The sequence below is a fragment of the Cricetulus griseus genome (genome assembly GCF_003668045.3).
Source record: "Cricetulus griseus strain 17A/GY chromosome 1 unlocalized genomic scaffold, alternate assembly CriGri-PICRH-1.0 chr1_0, whole genome shotgun sequence".
Lineage (NCBI taxonomy): Eukaryota > Metazoa > Chordata > Mammalia > Rodentia > Cricetidae > Cricetulus > Cricetulus griseus.
In genome coordinates, this window is record NW_023276806.1 from 91,343,089 (window position 1) to 91,364,352 (window position 21,264).

The 21,264-nt window shown below is 36.2% G+C and overlaps 1 protein-coding gene across 21 annotated transcripts in view; it reads right to left on the bottom strand.

Moving 5' to 3' along the window:
* Positions 1-21,264, bottom strand: part of Mbnl1 (muscleblind like splicing regulator 1) — a 143,745-nt gene that overhangs the window by 93,596 nt on the left and 28,885 nt on the right. The gene's annotated exons all lie outside the window — the stretch shown is intronic.

Consider the following 21,264-nt stretch of genomic DNA (forward strand, 5'->3'; position numbering starts at 1 on the left):
AACATTTGACCTGGGTCAGCAACAGGCATTGCAATCAAAAACAAAAGGAGGTGTATTTTTGCATGTCCTACATTTCAAATTATATGTCAGGTGTTGGATGAATACTGACTAAAAGGATCAAAGAACAAATCCAATCACAGAACTAGATACCTTCACTATAAAACCTTTAACTTATTTATGCTAATGAATAGATACATACAAGGAACTTTTACCAATATTTACACTATAACTTCAAAAGCATTAGTTATACCTGAAGAAGAGCATTAAATAAACAAGGTATAGGCTAACTTACTAACAAATGGATCCTATCACTTTAAAGTTCTTCTCTCCCTTAATAATGAATTTAATTATCAATGAATAAGGTATTTTAGATAAATCTTAAATACAATATTTATCTTTCTCATAGGCTTGAATATGATATTAAAGAGAGCCAACTAGTGGTCAAGGTGAAGAGACCAGTATATTCCCATTTTTGGTATATGGCAAGTCCCTTGTTGACCTGTTACTAAATCTGGCTTTCAGAAGGCAACAACTGATTTGACAAAATCCAGAGTTCAACTGGCTTCTGAGACCAAATGTGATTCATTGCACCAATACATTTGTCACATTTATAGGAATGTGCTTCTGAGCCCCATTGATTTATAAGAACAGGGGCTTCTGATCTTCATTAATTGTCTGTACATGCTGTATTTGGTGCTTTCTTGATCTCAGTAGTACGACCCCTAAATATTTATGGGGTCAATTTAATTATTGACTTGTAGTCCTAATGCTTATAAATGCCAAAATAAAGGTCACAATTTCAGTTTTCTGTGTTAGAGAGAAAAACTCACAGATGTGATTAGAAGAAAAAAAAAATCAATCCATGATATTGCTGTCTAGTTTGTAAAATTATTCAGCCAATTTCTTTACTAAAGTCAATATATTTTCTAGTCCACTCATACAGACTGAGAGCTGGATACACACATAAATGATTTATTTTATCATTGTGCTATTCCAACTTAAACACATTAAGTTAAAATATTTTTGACATTTTATGTTCATGGTGATTTTCTTATCTTTGACATAGACTTTCAAAGCATGCTTTCTTCAATTTTTAGTGAAATATATGGCCTAACTGTAGTGACTCTCATTAAGCGGTTATTTTAATCTTGGGGATGGAGGAAGGTTTAGACATGGGTTGAGAGAGTTATCTTACTTTGATAGTATTGTATAATCTATTCTTCCTTACATCCAACACAAGTCAAAATGAGTTGAGAGTTATCTTACTTTGATAGTATTGCATAATCTACTCTTCCTTACATCCAACACGAGTCAAAATGTGCAGCCTATCCTGTAGTCCCATGGCTATGCAATACTCATGGTTGACTAAGGCATACCCCTTGCCTTTACAAGTTTCTAGACAGGATAGAGTTGAAAACTCACAGTGGTAGGTAGTAGGAGAATAGATAGTTTTTCTATTCTCTGTCACTGAATTGTTTTGCAGTAAAATGACAATTAAAGTGTCACTTTATTTAAAAATTTTCTATATTTTTTTCAGAGCTGATCATCTGGTATTCTCTCCTCTGAAATAAATTATTTATCCTCCTGTCAGCAGCACTGAAAAGATATACATACATGTAACATTATATAGACTGAATAGCTTGTATGTATGTCTGTCTGTAAGTATGTATTCAGGAACATATTCACACATGAAGACACATGAACAACAACAAAGGAAAAGAGGCCATGAATTTACAAGGAGGGTTGCATGGGCAGGTTTAAGAGAGAAAAGGAAAGGGGAAAACTATATATTATATCTCAAAAAAGATTACAAATGTTTTTAAAGTTTCTATATTGTATCAATGCTACCTGGCTTTTCTGAAATGAGAATGAATAAGCTATAAATTAGGAATTAGACATATCCAAATTTTTGGAAGAAAGAACAAAGCTCAAGAATTTAAAAGTAGATTTTATTAAATTTTTGTTATATACTTCTGTTTGCCTGACAAATAGGAAGCAAGACCAAAACCAGCAACTGCAGTTACAATACAATTACCTTACAGCCTGATGACAGAATTCCAGGCTCAATCAGTATCTCTTGAGCCTTTTAGTTTCCAACTTTCAAGATTTGAAAATAAGACTAGCCCCATAATCACCAACAACAAAAATGGATATAGGATGTGGAGGCTTTGTCCACACCCATCTCTTTTGAGCACCAGAAGAACAAGGAGTCATTGTTCTGACATAGAAGACTACTGAACAGCAAAGAGAGATGAATTATAGAGCTTTACTTTTATAGAATTTTAATAAGACATATCTCCTCTGAAAACATACACTGTAAGAAATCAGGAAGCATGTACAGCCATGTGACAGCAAGTCTTATTCTTGGGGAGATGAAAACTGTGAGGTTTCCTGACAAGAACCAGAAAGTTCCCAACATACTGCAATGCTCTAGTGGGGACTGCAGCATCCCCAGATACATAAATAATTATTCCACTCTAACCCTTAATAAGCCTCAAGTGCTAAATTTTTAATCCCTCTTGATGATCCTTTCCAAAGTGGATAAATGTAGTTGCCTCCAGAATCAGATGCTTAAGTGCCCAACCTGTTGGCACCAACACTTATCTGGAGTGGTTTTCCTCTCTAGAAACTTTCATGACTTATAAAACATGGCTTCTATCACATCACTCTCAAGGATTGAGAAAGGGTTAAGAGCAAAGAGCAAATCAGCACTTAGCAGGATCTGAACACATTTATGTCTTTGGATTCTCTCTTCTACTGTAAATTAAAATTTTTCAAACTATAAAGTGTTTAGACTTAGAAGAGAAAACTTGTTTTCTAGTATTGTAATATGGACATTTTTATGTGCAGCATAGATATGTAAGTCTCTGTAATGTATCCTATTCCCTATTTAGTATTATTTACTCTATATTAAATGCAATAGTAATAGTTATAGTTTAGATTCTAAATGTTTTTCAGATAATGTAACAAAACTGATCAAGGCTGTTCTCAATAGCCTCAACACAGTAACAAAAGAAAGTAAACCCAGTAAGGCAACAATTTCTCCATGTGCAGCTGCTGAAGGCTAAACATTCTCTTCAAAATCTCACAGTGCCAAAAAACCATTCATGAATAGGTGTTAATAATTTTACCAAAATAACTGCATTGTGCCACTACAATGAACAATTTATCACTCTGCCCAGAGACAGGGGGTGTATAGCCAGCCAAAGAGGCATGTACCTATGAGCAGCCAGTACAAGATAACATAAAAAAATGTCATGCACTCCAAAAAGGGCCTGATCCAGAAATTCACTTACAGAAAAGAAAGGATCTCTCTCTACCAGAACCAGTCAGAGGTGCATGAAACTTGGCAGAGATTTTCATATCTGTGCTATGGGAGGAGTCTCCCCAAAGGTTACTGTGTTCCTCAGAGAAGAGACTCTTCGACTGCAGGAAAATAAATTCCCTGGAGCTGAATTTAAAAACATTTAAGATCAACTAATACGTACTGGTCATGGTTAGGATTAATACAATGAATATCAAAGTTATCCCAAAAACCTTACATCCAAAGGTTATAGAGGAAAGTTTCCTAATTCTCAAGGGCTTAAGAGTTCAGGAAAAAAAAATAAAAATGTTGACTATAAAAATCAAAACAATATATTCTACTCTATAGTACATCATTTGTGAGGAATGTGGAAGAATCTGTTGTTTAAGAACCAAAAATGAGCATTGGCAGTAGTGGTGCACTCCTTCAATCCCCGAACTTGGGAGGCAGAGGCAGGCAGATCTCTGTGAGTTAGAGGTCAGCTTAGTCTAGAGTTAATTCCAGATAGCCAGGGATACACACAGAAACCCTGTCTCAAAAAACAAACAAAACACAAAACAAAACAAAACAAAAGGAACAAAGCATGATATGAACTTTGATGTTACCAACAAACAAAGCATCAGCTTTTTCAAAATAGTTTTCATTTGGAATGGACCTAAGAGTAGTTTCCAGGTGTCAGAAGAGCTGAGGACACTGTCCTCATAAATGAAAACAGCATCATCAGGATTTTTACTTGACTTGGCAAGAACTCATGTTTCAGAGGTCCTGGTGACCTTGACAAATAGATGAACATAATTAAGCCTGTCCCTTTCCACTCCCGGCTACCCTAATATGTAAAGTGTGTATATCACATGACCTCATTCCTTAAGCCCCTTCTAATTGCATTGGCAGCAGTCTGTGGTTCCTGGGAGTTTAATGCTGAAAGCAGCAAAGAAAAACCCCGTCTCCAACCACTAAACAAAACCCTTGGACAGCACAGGCACAATCTATGTGTAAAGAAAAGCAAACTTTAAATATAGACCAGAAAAGCTTAGATAAAATCTACCGACTAAGTTTCAATCTTAAAGTTTTCTTTCTTTAACATTCCAATTATTTGAAAGCCTGATTACTCAATGATTTGTTTCTGTTACTCTAATAAGGACTTATTAAAAGCAGCCAGTGGGGTCTACTTTTTCTTCTAGGTAGCTTCAAAATGTTACGAGCCACTTCTCTAGTAAAATAAAAATAGGTTAGGAGGTATATGATATTTTAAACACTAACCCAACACTGAAAATCACAATAATCACAAAAAGCTAATAAGCCAGGGTATTGTATTTTGACAGCTGGCTGTAATCTTTGTTTTTTGAGTTTGTATTGATTTATTACTGTTCTGCAAACTGGCTTACTAGTTAGTCATGGCTTAGGAATGAGATATTGCAGCTTGTCCCTTTCACAGATCTATGCACTAATGATAAACCTAGGGCCTAAATCCATGGGGCTCAATAAAAAGAACTATGTATAGGTGAATAGTTGCTGCTGGACAATGCATCTTCCAAACTAGGGAGAATGAGATCTATAGATGAATTTCCATTGATCAAGACCTACTTTCATTCAAATGCAATATTGAACCAGACAGTGAAAGAAATTTGCATTAATTTTATAAACCTAAAACACTTTATCTTTTTTCTTGTGCTGATACAATTTTATTTATGCTACTAGAATGTAACACACACTTTACAAAATAAAATCTCCACAGTTCCAACATGACGACCCAAACTAAAACTGCTAATGGTATTACAGAATTACCTGCTGGGTTTCAAGACCTACTCATCAATTTGAAATGCATTAAATGGGATCCTTTCAGGAATGTTTTTAAGATAAATACATTTTACTGGTAAAATTGAGCTCAAAGTGCATGTAATTTCAGATTTGTCTTTTCCCACCAATGGTATCATGCTTTTCTCTGAACAGTTTTTCAACTCATTGTAAGCATGACTTTTTGAGAAGCCTTTTCCTTTGCACTATTAAAACAGTCTGGAGAATTGCCTTTTTGACTTCTTCATGCTGTCAAAGCACACCACAGGCTAACTCTAACCATCACTTTACTCTGTTTCCTAGCGCATCATACAATTTACACTCTGAGTTCTAGCCAGACAGCATTAAGTATGCTGGACTACCTGTATAAGGTGGCATTTTCCAAGACCATGTGAATACAGCTATTGGTTTGTTGTATCTGAGGACTAACGCTCTTTATAAAGTAAGCGTCTGTGCATTTAAATCCATTATATACAAAGCAAAGATTGAATGAACACAGTAATGATCTTAACTTCTATGAGTTATCATCTTATTTAATCACTTCATTATTAAACATAAGGAACAATTAGAAATTTAAAGATGATTAAGTAGGTTTTTTGAAGTAACTTGGTAGAATTATCTGAAGATTTAAAAACTAAAATATGCAAAGATATGAAATGATGTGAAATCATTGGGAATCCATGTTTATAAAGCATAAAATTGTAATAGTGTTTTAAAAGAGAATACATCACTGTACAGACAGGATGGCCTAGGGTAAACAGGGAAGATACAGGAAAAGGAAGGATTTGTATTAAAGGAATACATGTTCATCACAGTCAGTGTATATCAAGTTCTTTCTGTGCTTTGGCGAACAAAAGTCATGGGAAATAGCAAAAAAGAAAATATTTTAAAATAAAATTTTAATGAGATGGGTTTACTCTACCTTCTATCCATGAGTTTAAAAAGTAGATAAAAAGGTATATTTAAAAAAAAAAAAATCATGCCTTCTAAAACTGTTTCTCCAGCACTAAGAAGAAAAGCCAGCTCTGTAGGCATCTAGAACACATCAAGATTGTTGGATCATTTTATCCTTAGCAGACAAGAGTCCTTGCTAGAGCCCTCCTGAGCTATGGTAAAGCCAGGCTTGTTAATCAGGAACATAGAGCTGTAGGCATCATCTAATCCTGTCTGTTAGAGGCTCTGACTATGTTGAGAGAAAGAGCAAATTGCTGGATAAGAAAAACACTCTTTCCTGTGGGCCTTAGACTTTGTATAGAAACCTAGAACAGAATGCCATGGGACACATAGCGGGAAAACCATGAGAATACTTGCACCCATGCACTGAAGCAGAGCCTACCATCTTATACCTGTCCCTCAGCAAGGGCAAAGGAGACTCTCCAAGGCATTTGTAAGTTGTCTGGTCTATACTATCTCTCATATTCTCTCTACCTTAAGACAGTGCTATCAACATTCCACTGTTAAAATTCCTAAAAGGGTGACTGAGGCCATATGTAATATGAATTTCAAAAGAATTTGGTCACTTTTCAAAATCCATACAGTTGTCAAACAAGTCAGGGGTGGTAAAAGGTCTTGGGTCAGAATGCCCCAGGACTTGCTACTATTAGGCAAGTGTTCCACTTCAGTTCATCCAAAAGCAAATTAATTCAAAAAACATCAAGAAAAACTGGGACTATAATGTCACTATGATTAACAACGAAAGCCCTTACTGAGAGACAGCAAGTAGGGAGGGAGTGTAAGCATATCCATGTACCCTTTGATTACTTGTTTTATCTAGAGAATCTTGTCTTCTGAAAATGTTTCTTTTAACTCTGGTTTGGCTCATACCTTGGAGTTGATGGGACATATATTTTTTCCATGAATTAGAGCCAATATGACTGCTAGAATAAAAAGTAACATTAACTAGAAGACATGGGTGACCATGGTAGCATTCTGAAGGTGGCCTTTATATATATAAAGAGATGAATTACCTAAAGTTTGGGAGCTAAGGAGATGGCTCAATTAAGCGTGGTGGGCATCTTTATTTCAGATACACTCGGAAGGCATAGATGAGGAATCTGGGGCATGTCTGCTAGATATAGAAACCAAATTAGAGGGCTCTAGGTTCAATGACTGACCCCATAAATAAATAAATTGGAGCACAATTGAATAATATACCTGATCTTAAACTGGCTTCCATATGTGCAATCAGGTATACAATGTGCATGTGTACCCTGCACACATCAGCAGTCAGACATAAGCAAACACATATGCAAAAAAAGTTGGAAAATCAATGTCAAAGAAAAAAAGTAAATATAAGCCCTACGTGTTTCATCTTTTAAAAAAAACGATGAAACAGGAAACAATCCAGCAATTAAATAAAACACCTCATCTGATCTCCAACTTAATCCCCAAGCTAGTTTTCCATCTCCACATCCCCCAATTGTCAGCAACAACATACTTACATGCTGTTTTCCTCCAGCTATAGATTCTATAATATAGTTTCATCAGGAAACCACTCTTAAAGACAAGTGAAACCTTCCCAAGAAATCCTAAGCATTTTATGCTGCTAAACACATCTGACTTTTATAAGAAACACAGAAATGAAATTCGAATCTTACACATCTGCTAACTAACAAAACTTGATTGCTTAATTCCAAGCAGATATGATTGTACCACTTTTGGCAACTACCAGAAAGTTGAAGATGCATTTTATTTTTCCTGCCCTCAGAGGTAGTGCTATACTTTTCCCCTAATTGTTCTCAACATGGTAAAAACCTAAAATAGCCAATTCACGGTCTACAAGCAACTCCATTGAACACATTCATATCTGATCCTGCTTTAACATTAAATAATGCAGCTAACTCACTGCTACACACAAAATCAATACAAAGCAATACAGCATGGGCAAAAACCAATAACAGTCTTAACAAGAAGGCAGCATGGCACAGCTCACTGAATCAGTCAGCACACAACTCATACTTAGGATATAGCAGCAACATTTACATATCATGCTGTTCCTTGCTGACAAAGAAAGAGAATGCATTCTTCTGTTACCCAAGTCAGGACTCAAACTTGTGAACTAAGCTACCATGGGATAGCCTGGATTATTTCAACAGTTAGCACTGGTTCCCTGTCAATTACAAGTATGAAGAGGAAAACATTAAGGTTGGAGTAATCAGAATATTTGGGGGAGCTATCTTGAGACCACTAAAGGAGTGTAGATAGACCTGTGGTTGATAGTCTACATTATCAGAAACTCTTTGGAATCTAACTGAATCTATGGTTTGAGATAAACCTGTAATATAAAAAGAGCAAAAGAATAAGATGATGAAACATGACAAAATGAACTGAAGATTTAAACTACTGTGAGCAGGAACTTTACTGAATAAATATAAATTTTACATTAATATGCATATACTATACAGCTAGAGAAATGACTTAGTAGTTAGGAGCCCATCCTACTCTTTTAAAGGACCTAAGCTGTACTCCTAGCACCTACACAAGGCTCACAGTCATCTGGAACTCCAACTCTGGGGGAATCCAATACCTCTGGTCTCTATGGACACCTATGCTCACAAATCCTCATACTCACATGCATAAACATATATATACACATATGCGTAGTTAAAAAGTAAAATCTTTAACACACGTGGGTCTTTTAAAATGAAATTCACATATTGCATTTGAAATGTAAAATGTGATTATTTATTGTAGAACAGCAAAGAACTAAAGAGGCATTTGTATTAAATGGGATTAATGTCAGCCCACATGATTATAACTAGTTTCCATTCATGGATAACTACATTTATTAAATGGATTTTGGGAACACAAAAATTATTCTCCTAAGACTACCTCATTAATGTGAAGTCATGCTCATGCTCAGTTTGGGAGTTGTTGGGGTTCTTTTCTGTTCATGAAGGGTAAGTAAACAGTGTAAGAGTGCATTTACACTCATTTCATAGAGCATTTTTTGGATTTTACAATAAAACAACACACAGTTACCGACCTAGAGTATAGTATGCAAAATAGTCACATTTATTCCAACCTGAGGCAAGGCTCCTCATACAAAGGAACATGATAATTCAGACTGAATTCTAACATTCCGACCAGAACAATATGATGATTGTATGGGCTATCCACACATTCAGTGATTTACACAATATAACAGATTTATTGAATCCTCTCCATCCTTTGAAGCATCAGATTCATGTTATAAATGAGAAACCAACATGAGAGAGTAAAAGACTAAAGTCATAGGAACTCCTTTGCAATAAAAGGCCTAGCTGGATCTACTGTCTGAACTATTTACAAGGTCTTGTCTGTGCCAGAGAAAGTGAGTTTTGCTGTTTGTTTTGTTTTTACCTTACATAACTCTTGGCATGTGGCTCTGTATGATCATTCTGAAGACACAAATCTGACTAAGATTTCAGAGGCACCAGAGGGTCTAAGTGAAAAAATCACTGACTGGTGGCCACATACTCATCTCTCTTGGCATCAATATTTATTTGAAATAAGAGTTTTCAGAAAAAGTTTCATTCCATGAAAAACAGAATGAAGTCCAATCTAGACACTCAGAAACACCAACAGAATGAAAAAGCAAACTTCAATCTATAGGAAATTAATAAACAAAACAGAGAGGCCAGAGAAATGAAATCTAAGGATAAAGAATGTCATACACGTTTCCCTGTAATCTAAGTGGTTCTAGAGAGAAAGAGAAAATGCCAGTTTGGCATATATGTAATTTTCACTTCTGCACAAAAATGTTTCTAATAATTATTTGTCTAAGTCAACATATTCAAGAAACAGAAATGAGCTACTGATCCTCTGGGGCAAGGATTCTTGTCCCACCAACTACTATTGTGAAAATGAACCTCTCTGGGATAAGGTTCATGTGTCACTATATGAGCAAGAGCAAGTATGAACACTAATATTTGACCTATATCTCTTTAGTAAAAGTTAAGGATTACACTAATGCTCTTGACATATCTAAGAAGCCTAAGAATTCATTTCATATTCTGAAAACTAAGGTTTTTTTTTAAAACACAATATAATCTTTCTTCCAAATCTTGAATAAAATGAAATCAATAATTATTTTATTCAGTCATTTTACAACATTTAACTGTGGTACAAAAGACTTTAAGAGAAAGATAGAAACTTTCAAAATATTTAATAACATTATTATATGAAAAATTAATAGTATAGTGAGCAAATACTGAAGATTTACAAAGAGTTAAAATTTTCTAAAAAGTTAGTGCTAGATAATTTCTGAAATGTTTTATTAGAAGTCATAAATACAAAAATACAACACATGGCAGGAAGATGTTTCAAGAATCAAAGATTTGAGTGGTACCACCTACATTCTGACATCACATAATACACATGGAAGTCTTAACAAAGGTTTTAAAGCACTTACTTTGCTTCCGACATTTTTGTAATTCCCAGTAAAATTCACAAAATAAGATGAAATTTCAATCTCATACAAAATGGAATCTATGTTGCATGGACTTACATATCAATTAATAAGAAGAGATACTCCATTTTAACCAAAAGAAACAAGGGTAGTAATTAACTAAGAGGCCTCCTTATCTATATTCTATAAGACTGTTGGCTAAAAATGAAATACTTCATATTTGAATGAGAATATCTTCTTAGCAATTATTCAGAGATTGTATTGTTAAGAAAAACATTGCAAGGGTTTATTTTTAAAAGTACCCTTTAAATTCAGGCAGTTGTGCTGGACATTGGTGGCACATGCCTTTAATCCCAGCACTCGGGAGACAGAGGCAGGTGGATCTCTGTGAGTTCGAGGCCAGCCTGGGTCTCTAGATCGAGTGCCAGAATAGGCTCCAAAGCTACACAGAGAAACCCTGTCTCGAAAAACCAAAAAAAAAAAAAAAAAAAAAAAAATCAGGCATTTGCCGTAACTAAACCAATACCTGCCTAACATTTACATATAGAAATTTGTTGGTAAATAAATGCAGGTAGTATGCACAAGACCATGCTATGTTTCTCAGTGCTAATAGTTTAGACAAGTTTCACGTCAGATGGGCTAAAACTCTAAGCTCTAAAGACAGACTCCTTGTGTTAAGTCCCAGGAAGCTGCCTCTGTGTGACCTTGGAAAAGTAACTTAACTGTTCTGAACTTTCTCATGTTTTATAATGTATAGATGATGTACAAATCAATTGAGTAAGATTTATGATTTCTAAATATGTTGTCTAAAAATCAATGTGATTCAAGTTTATCTTACAGAATTACAGACTGTGACTCTTCGTTTACATAACTCTCTGGCCATATTAAAATCAGCAGTGTGACCACTCTATTAAAAACATGCCAATTATCCCACTTCTCCCCGACAGACTAAATGTTCCCAGTGTGTTTCAGAACAAATCTACTAAAATCAAAATTTTAGTATTCTATGATCTTACAACAACCTCTAGTCTATCAATAACCAAAGGAGCATAATTTTGGGGGGGTCGGGTGGGACCCTCCCATTAAGGTTTCACAATACCTAGCAGAGCAAGCAATGAACAGTGAAAAGAATAGTGTCTGTTCCTGCAACTAAGATGTGTAAGTAGCACATATTTTAGATTATATCTGGTGACTATGAAGGTGGGAAAAGGTGGCAATCTCCATTTACCACCTTTAGACAGTACATCTACACTGAACCAGCAGTTTTTCCTTCTCGGGTTGCCCTGTCTTTGTCCTCCTTTTGACATTTGGGTACAGGTCTTTCACTTGTACAACTAACTAGTGTTCTGACCCACGGAATCACCTCACCAACCTTCTAACTCTTAATTAAATCTTTGTTGTAAAAATATGTATTTCACCGGGCGGTGGTGCCATACACCTTAATCCCAGCACTTGAGAGGCAGAGGCAGGTGGTTCTCATGAAAATCGTTTCCCTAGCATTATTCATCCTTGGCAGGAATTACATAAACCAGTAGTCACTAATAAAGATGCCAAAACCACTCTAGATTTATTGCTCAGCCAATTGAAACCTTTGAATTCAACAGTACATTATTAAGCTACTAAACTTCAATCACAGATTACAAGTATTGCAGGAACTATTGAAATAGACTCTACTATAAAAATAAATGACTCTTATTAACTATGAATAATGATTTATAGTTCATCAGAAGTTGAGCTAAGAGTTGTTTGAAGTTTTTGTTAATTGTTTTTACTGCTATTTAATTTGGGGGTGTTTGTTTGGGATTTGCTTATTTTGATTGTTGCTTTTTAAATCTATTTGTGTTTCATATGTGGACATTTTCTTTCATTTCTAACTCTGCTAGGATTCATGGGAAGCAATGCCTGGTAGTAAAAGTTCTTCAGAGAAAAAGAGTCCAATAAATAAGGCCATGATGATAATCTCTTCTCATGGCTAGACTTAGATTTCATTAGTCACCATTTAGCCATGAAGAGATGAGATAATGGTGGGATAATTCATTCAGGACACAAATCTTCCTTAACAGGATTCTTTATTTAATATTTAATTCTTTAAGTGTTTCTTTCTTCATCTTTCTTCTGGGGGCTGCCTCCCTTTAAGGAGAATAATCTTTTGAGAAACAATGCCATCTACCAAAAAGGAATTTGACTGCTTTTCTCCAATGCCTTTTTAAAACTTTTCTGCCCTCGTTGTATGCTGTTTGGATATAAAAGATTCCTCCATAGGGACATGCTACTAGACTTGTTTTCAGTCTATAAATGATTTTAGAATATTAGATGAGCAATGATTTCTGAAAGAAAATTATCGCCTGAATGCAGTAAATTGGAAAAGAAAGATTTACAGATGTAATTTATCTATCACTGGTAGATCCTAAACACTGATTATGTCCGTATCTGTGCAGAAATTGAACATGATAAAAAAAATAACTCCCCAGCTTTGCTAACTTTAATTTTCTATGTTTTATTTTTCTATGTAATTTACTGACAACTATTAACTGCAGATGGTTCCTGCCTCATCTAAGAACAGTCTGGACCTAGATATGAGGGACTCCAAGTCTGTACTGGAGGCAGAGAGATAACTCTAACTGCATACTGGAGTCCTGTGGGCCTTAAATTAACAAGGTTGGGACCTGATAGTGAAGGCTTAGACTCACACTAACACAAAGTACAACATATGCATCACTAGATAAACTCAGATGGCCACAGCATTCTGCTAGCGTTGAAACTGAGACCTCTGGTTAAAATGGAGTTTCCATCTAAGTGGGGTCATTCAAGACAGCAACCTAAGCCTTGGGCCTTAGACTTTTGAGTTTTTCTTTTGAGGACTCTCTGGTTCTGCCCCCATTTGTGGATTCAGAGTCAGTAGTTATGGAAAGAAAGGTGGTGGGGAAAGGTAAAGTTAAACCACTAAAGACACCCCCACTTCCTGTCTCTAAGCTCCATATACCTGCTCCTAACACAGGTCTCCCTGTAAACCTCACAACCTCCTAACCTCCATTTCATCCCTTCCTGACACAGGTCTCCCAGTAAACAATACCATGAGAACAGAATTTTTAACTTCTGCCTTCCCAAAGTTTGAAACAGACTATGCTCATTATCCTCTTTAAATTATTGAATCCTTATCCCTTCTCAGCTCCTAAAGGTCTTTATTTTTCACATTTCACCCTTAACTATTACTGTAATAAAATTGTACTTAAAATCTATGAAAAGAATTGAGCTCGAAACCTGGAGTCTCCTGGGTTTAATCAGTCACCAGGGCTTTATAGCCCAAAACCCTACAGTTACTTTGGCTTCTCAGAGTGGGCCTGAAGATTGAACTGAGTTGGTTTTGAACAATGATGACACTGGGCCATTTTTCATATTTTATATTGATTTTACATTTTATGCATGTGTGTATATGTAGCACCTGCATGATTATGATTGGTAACCACAGGGTTTAGAGGAAGGCATAGAATCTTCTGGAACAGAAATTACAGATAGCCGAAAACCCACTGGCGCAGGGGGTGGGGGGGATGGGGGGGTGGGGGGTGGTGTTTCTAAACCCAGGTTCTCTGGAAGGGCAGCTTAGTGTTCTTAAGCACTTTTCAATCGCTCTCTTTACACACTGAGCCAGCTATGTAGCTGATAATATAAATCATTTTCTTATATTTTAGAACAGACTCAATCAATCTTTGTGTCTGATGCCACAGTCTTCCTGCTACCTTGGACTCCCTTCTTGATCTACTTGTTAACTAAAAACATAATTATGTGTGTTTATTTACTCTATAGGCCCTATGACTTCAGTTTACCCTATATCATCATTATGCTTAAGCACTGCTGCGTGATTTCTTTGTTGAGTCCTCAGCAAATGGTATGTAGCTGGAAAAGCAACGTTTGGTATGATGTGACTGAGTATAAAAATTGCAATCAGGCTACCAGGCATCTGGTCCACAGCTTACTAGTTGGCCCAGCTGATCTGCACCTGGTTTCTCTGTATTTCACTGTGACTGTATGTCAAACACTATATCAAAGAGTTGTTGTAGAAGCTAATCTTATCATAAACTGAAGACAGAGATCAACACAGAGGGATTTAGTATCTATTAACTCATTTTACTCTATACCAAAGGTAATAAGAGAAACTTCTGCCATAGAAAATTCACTGACATACTATATGCGTGTATATATATTTAATAGGAAAGTAAAAGAAGCATAATATTTCATTTTTCTATATAAATAAAATTAAGTATTTATGTGATGTCAAGTTTTAAAATGATGACCTCTTTGGTAGAGGAATATTAACTTTTCCCTTCAAAAGGGCCCTCCCTTCGATGGCAACCACACTAACAGATTTACTTGATTCTGGGAGTTTTCTGGAGGAGTAATTTCTGTAATTCTCTCTCATCCTAGTTACTGAAACTACAATGTTATTTTTCCTTTTCACATTACCTGAAAACTGATCTTATTAGAGAATAAAAAAGCAACCACTACAGTTCCCAGCAATCCCTCAAGCCAAGTCAGCCAATAAGAGATCAGGAAAATCATGGTGCAGACTTTCACTGCACAGGGTTGTTACCTCTTCTGCTCTTTCTTTTTCTGATTCCCAGACAGGGTGGGTTCTTGGTGCTGCCCAAACTGTCTTACAATGCTAAAATAATGCTAAATTTAGAAGATATATGTTTCTCAGGTTCTTAGGATAAAGGACCCTGAGCACTAGGAACTGCAGAAGACAAGGAACAGGCCAAGACAACTGACAAAAAATCAAACTCTTGTTGATGCCAAATGCAGGGGGTGGGGGTTGGGAGTATTGAATGCTGATTCTAATTTTTTACAGCTCAAATATCTACATGGCACCTGTGTGTCTCTGGGAATCATAAAGATCAGAACCAACAGTTCTGAAAATGGTGGTTTGAAAGTTACAAAGATTTTGGGGGAAACAAAAGAAAAAAGGGTGAAGCCAAGGCCCAAAGGCATCCTGAAGTTATCCTGCCAATCAAATTATAGTATATAATGGGTTCTACAGTTCAGAGACTGTCACTAAATTCTCAAAAAAACAAATTCCATAGTATAAAAAGCTTTTTTCTAACAAATCAAGCCTAACTCAAAACTTTTAAAAATCAAAAAATATTAATGTCAAAATTGAGCTGATATAAATAGACCTGTATTTGGTGATAACTGTACAAGAAATGTTATTTGCAAAACTATAGTTGTTTAGCATACTGTGAATGAGTGTTAAATTAAGTGCTTACTAGAACTAATACTATTTAGTGTTACTGCTTCAGTGAAATTCACAGGAAATTACTGTTCTAATATATAATACATTGTGCAACAAAGTGTTTTCAAACCAGCCTTTCCAGCCACTTTTACTTGAGTTTCTATACAGGAGTCTCTGTCAATAGTGTAAGCAAGGGTCATCCATTTAATTACCCATCTCTACTGACTGATTAATTCTGGCTTAAGTAAAAACCCTGAAAATTATTCCCTTATCTAAGAGCACAGAATGTGTGTCTGCTAAAGAAAAAAAAAAAAAAAGAGGGGGGACTCAAAATGTCCTCCCTGGGATCTCTTTGTAGGAAAATAAGAAGGTTTGTGTGGGTCTGTGGGAAGGCAGACACTGCTCAGCATGAAAGGTAAGGGATTAGTGATGTTGAGAGCTCAAGTCCTCCACTAACCCTTAGCAAGGAAAGTGACAGGCAATGTTTCACTCTCTGGGTGCCCTGGGTGTCCTTGGGTCTGAGAAGCAGTCCATGTTTAGAAGCATGTTTGAACTGGGTGCATGTTCCCCTCCCTCAGCACTGGGTTTACCCTACACATCACAGGGACTTACAGCCTCACACATACTTTCACAGAATTACTCTGAGGCTACTACTGAATGGAATCAGAATTTGAGTAGTTTCAGATATCTGACAGGCAGGTAAACTTTAAATCTGTTTGCACTCCATGCTGCCTTGGGTTTAAGTAGTTTTTACTTGATCACTTTAACACATTGAACAAGATTTAATGAGGGAAAAGGAGAAGTAGTATGTTAAAATCTTACAAAAGAAAGCAAAGCAGCAAGAATCTGTGCCTTAAGTAGCTTTACATTTCCCATTTTGTTTGTCTGAAAGTTTGAAAATAGTCACTCACTAAAGATAGTTTTCTAAACCACAACCAATCAAAACACTGAGTTGTGCGGTCCAGTCCCAATGGATATATCTACAAAACAGCCCTGTACCTAAGGTTCAGAGAGCACTGAAGAAGAAAGGGTGGGAAAGAGTGTTGAGAATCAGAGGAGCTGGGAGTTTGCTGTGAGATTGTGTCTCTGAGGAATGTCAGAAGCAACACCCATAAGTCTGTATCAACATGACTGTTCAAATATAAGTGGAACAATAGCAACAATAGGTATGTCAAAGTGGACAGGGGAACTACCAGGAGGCCTCAACCCTAGACAAAGAACTACAGGTAACTAAGGGATGCTCAGAGTATGAGAAATACTCTTCCCCAGAGAAGAGCATACCAATTGGTTACCCAATACCAAATGGTAAGCTCTGAAAACATACATACAAGTAACCTACAAGTGGAACAGGTTGTACTTATGTATTTAGGGGAAAATACAAATATGCTCTGTGTGTGTGTGTGTGTGTGTGTGTGTGTGTGTGTGTGTCACCGTACTTAATGTAATAACAATTAATGAAGAATAACCCACAAATTTGGAAAAGAGCAAAGAGGAGTATATGGTAGGGTTTAGAGGGAGAAATATCAAAAATAAAGAAAAATGAATAAAAAGATACTTCTAAAGAATTTCAGGATATGAACAGGCACATGCCTCCAGTTATTATTAGTACTGCTGAAGCATTTTGGTATAGAACTGTCAGAATTAATGATTTTGCCACACAGGTACAGGACCTTCTCAGAGTTGTGAAGTATCTGCTTACTGAAATGAGAACATGTAAGTCAATACTGCTGCTTTACAAGTTGTGTCTTACAGTTGGTCCACCTCTGAAAACATTAGTGTAGGGAAAGGACCTGCTATGTCACCTTGTCACTGAATGACACTATACACACATGTGTGCACAAGTTTCAGAACACAGAATGTGAACCTCTTTCAAAACTGTGACATCATATGTAACATGCTGTTAGGACACAGCATCAAATGCTCAGCAAAAGTTATCACAGCTAGGAACCTACAACATTAAAATTTTAGTTCAAAACTGAATAGTTTTTTTTTCAGGACTTGCATATCTCATGCATTTCATTTTGCCAGAATTAGGAGTTAAAGTTGATTTTAAAACATGATGAAAAGGCCATTATGATATCTTTGCAAAAATAGCAATGGTACCACCAATTATTGTGGTGAAAATACTCCCGTGGTAATAATGGAAGATACTCTGAAATTGGGGCATGTCTAATCCAGATGTTAACACCAGAGGTTTATTTCCATGGATAACATAACAACACTTAATGTTTGAGGTCATAACACATTCAACATCACATGAAAATACATCCCACCAACTCTCTTCGCATAAACTCTGAACTGTGAGGCTGAGAGATCATGACAGGGTAGCACTGCATTAATATTACTAGAAATACCATTTCTGAAACATGGCATCATTCTATTGGCAACTTGCAGTGCTGGAATCTTCTCTTTAATCTTTTCCTCCTTTGGTGCCCCATTCATGGGCCATAAGAAAAAACAAAAAATAAACACACAAACAAACAACAAAAACCCTCTTCAGAACAAAATGATTCACTTTGTCAACTGCTCTGAATATTTCAAGTGCCTACTGCACAAAGACCTGAAAATTATAAGCACTTCAAGCCAGAGGTAGATTCACTTTTAGACTACTATAAACTTAAACTACAAGTGCAAAATAAAAATTAAATGGATGAAGTGCTTAAACACTGTTTAATTTATATACTTGACCTGCTATTCATCTTTTATTTTTATCATTTGCATTTGGAAAGATGCAACATACCCTCATATTTCAATTTACCATAATCCAACTTTTGTGACACATTTATTATGAACTAGAACTGTTTTACTGTACTACATTGAAACTTAATTCCATCTTTAAAACTTAACATCACAAGTATCCCAATGAAATCCTATCAGCTAATTTTCTTATAATCTCCAGTAATACGCCTAGTGATTTCTTTTAAACAGTTTTATACTGTTCAATTCGTTCGCCCTCCCTCCCTTCCTCCCCCTCCTCCTCCCCTACTCTCTCTCTCTCTCTCTCTCTCTCTCTCTCTCTCTCTCTCTCTCTCTCTCTCTCTCTCTCTCGGTGTGGGTGTGGGTGTGGGTGTCAGAGGTGGAGAGCAGATTCGCTGCTTCTACCCAGAAGTCAGCTATAAACCTAAGTCACCTGGGAGCTCAGCCAATGTCTGAAACAGCACAGCTGAAGGGTACAACCATTTCACAGGGTCCTCTCAGAGAGTATTTGGTTTGCTTTCCTAACTTTCTAAAAATAGTACATTACACAAGCTACCTCCATCTCATGGCTCAAGAACTCAAAAGGGGCTGGAACAGTTCGGAAAAGCAATGCAGAAAGCACATTTCATTAAAGAAGTCGGGATATTACAAGTTTTACTTTTAAAACTTCCGTTTACTCTAAGACAATGGAGATGATCTGCTGGTTGCTGGCACGCAAGCCTCGGAATTCTCCCGAACTTCAGAACTCAGAGCATGAGTCATGCAGATACTTTAAGTGTTTTAAGATGTGCTCTGGATCTATTTTAGCCACAAAAATGAACACCATAAGACAGCCAGCTAAAAGGTGGAATTCCAAACACCATATAAAGAATGAGGGGTGCTTTCAGGGACACACGAAACTATTTGAGAAACACAAATATGTAACTGTACATTCAAACAGAGGTGACTGATGCTTAATAGATATTTCACTAACATTTAAGGAGCTATTGTCTAGGTATAAAACTCCATCACAAATAAATTTGTGTTAATTTGTCTGTCTATTCAAATAAAAAATGCTTTGCCAAATTAAAAAGAAAAAATTTTAAACTGTAAATTTCAGCTTGTCTTAGAAAACCAAAGGAAAAGGATGAAGTTTGCTGTTATTAGCTGGTATAATGAATTCATCTCATAAATAAATTTAAAAAGTTAACACTATTGTTGTTGTTGTTGTTGTTGTTTTTAAAACGTTCTTGATGTGGCAGTTGAAACTCCTGAACCGAATCAGGAGTTTCAGCCTGTCTGTAAGCAGGACTGCTGCCTTCCTCAAAGGGGAACTGTTCTCTGACCACAAGTGAATAGTAACTTTTAAAAAAATATTTGGGGCTGGAAAAATAGAAACTGAGTATTAATAGTTCCCAATGTTTCCAAACCATTCAATGTCACAGCCAAATGTAATGTCCTTCATTTTACGGCTAGGAGTTCACCACCAATTATCAATAGGATTAAAAACTGGATTTACTAGGAATTGGGACAAAAAGGAGGTACTTATGAACACAGCTGGTTACCGAGATGTATAATTAGTCTGTTGCTCCTTGTTTTATGGATCCCTGTCTCTAATTACACATGAATTTGTGAGAATTAATTTACGACTGATGTTCACAAAGGTACCAACACTGTGCCTTTATCAATGTGTTTTAAGGCAAGGGTGCTGGAAGTCATAATTGACAACTACTTATCCTTGATTAGGACTCTGCCGATAGCCTGCAGTCTTAACACAGGTCTGTGGTTACTATCACACACCTCCTCTTAGCCTATTCTCAAGAGTGAAGCTTTGAAACATTTGGCAAAAATGTTACCAAAGTGAGAATCACAAAGTGACCTAAAAACAACTGGTTGAAATGGTTAACCTCTAGCTCACCCTGATGTGATGAAATAAAGCACTTAGATTACAGTATGGTTTATTTTTCAAAAAGACACAATGAATCTGTGACGCTTCTTCCAAGATGAAGATATGATGGTGATCAATCGTGGAGGAGTCAAAGAATTAACTGCAGGTACTTAACATTGGAAAATGAACCTGGTTACACCAAGCAAATTGCAGGCACCCCAGAACACATTTCTAATCTTTTCCTTGCATTTCAAAATAAAGACATGTTTGCTATCTTTTACAAGATCCATTTCAAACTCAATAAAAATGCTAGAATAGATCATTTCTTCTTACCATGCACACCAGGCTAACTTTTAGCATTTCTGACCAAGAACACAGTAACAGCTGGTAAGAATCTCACAGAAAAAGAACATATGTATTACCTCAATATGAAAAATCCAATGAACAATAGTACTTGGTTTGCACCTATTATAAAGTCCACATTCAATAAAGTATGTGGTTCAGATAAGCTACTGTAGCAACTGAAAGAAATCTTACATCTAGTCAAGTTTTCCCCAAAATACAAGGCTTTATAGTCACTCAAATTATCTCAGAAAAGTAAAAATGTATCCATGAACAGCTAACTTAGAATTTGACATTCATTTATTACAGCTTGGCAAGTCTACCAAAAAGGAAAACAACTCATATTCAATCAGCCACTGTCTTGGCCTTATAATATATGAAAGTGCTGAACATGAACATTCACCTTTGCGGAACAAGACTCTTACTTTGCTATCATTATATCACAACTGTATCAATACACAATACTTTCTGCTGGGGGGGGAGGGGATTCTGGAGTTTGGAGTTAAAAGAGTTGGCAAAGTTATTTATGACAAAGTTGGGCTGAACGTGGTTCTATGATATCTCATTGAGTATCCCAGCCCAACACCATGAACCAGAACATGCAGTATAACTAAAGTGTTAACAAAGCAAACCCATACTCTCAA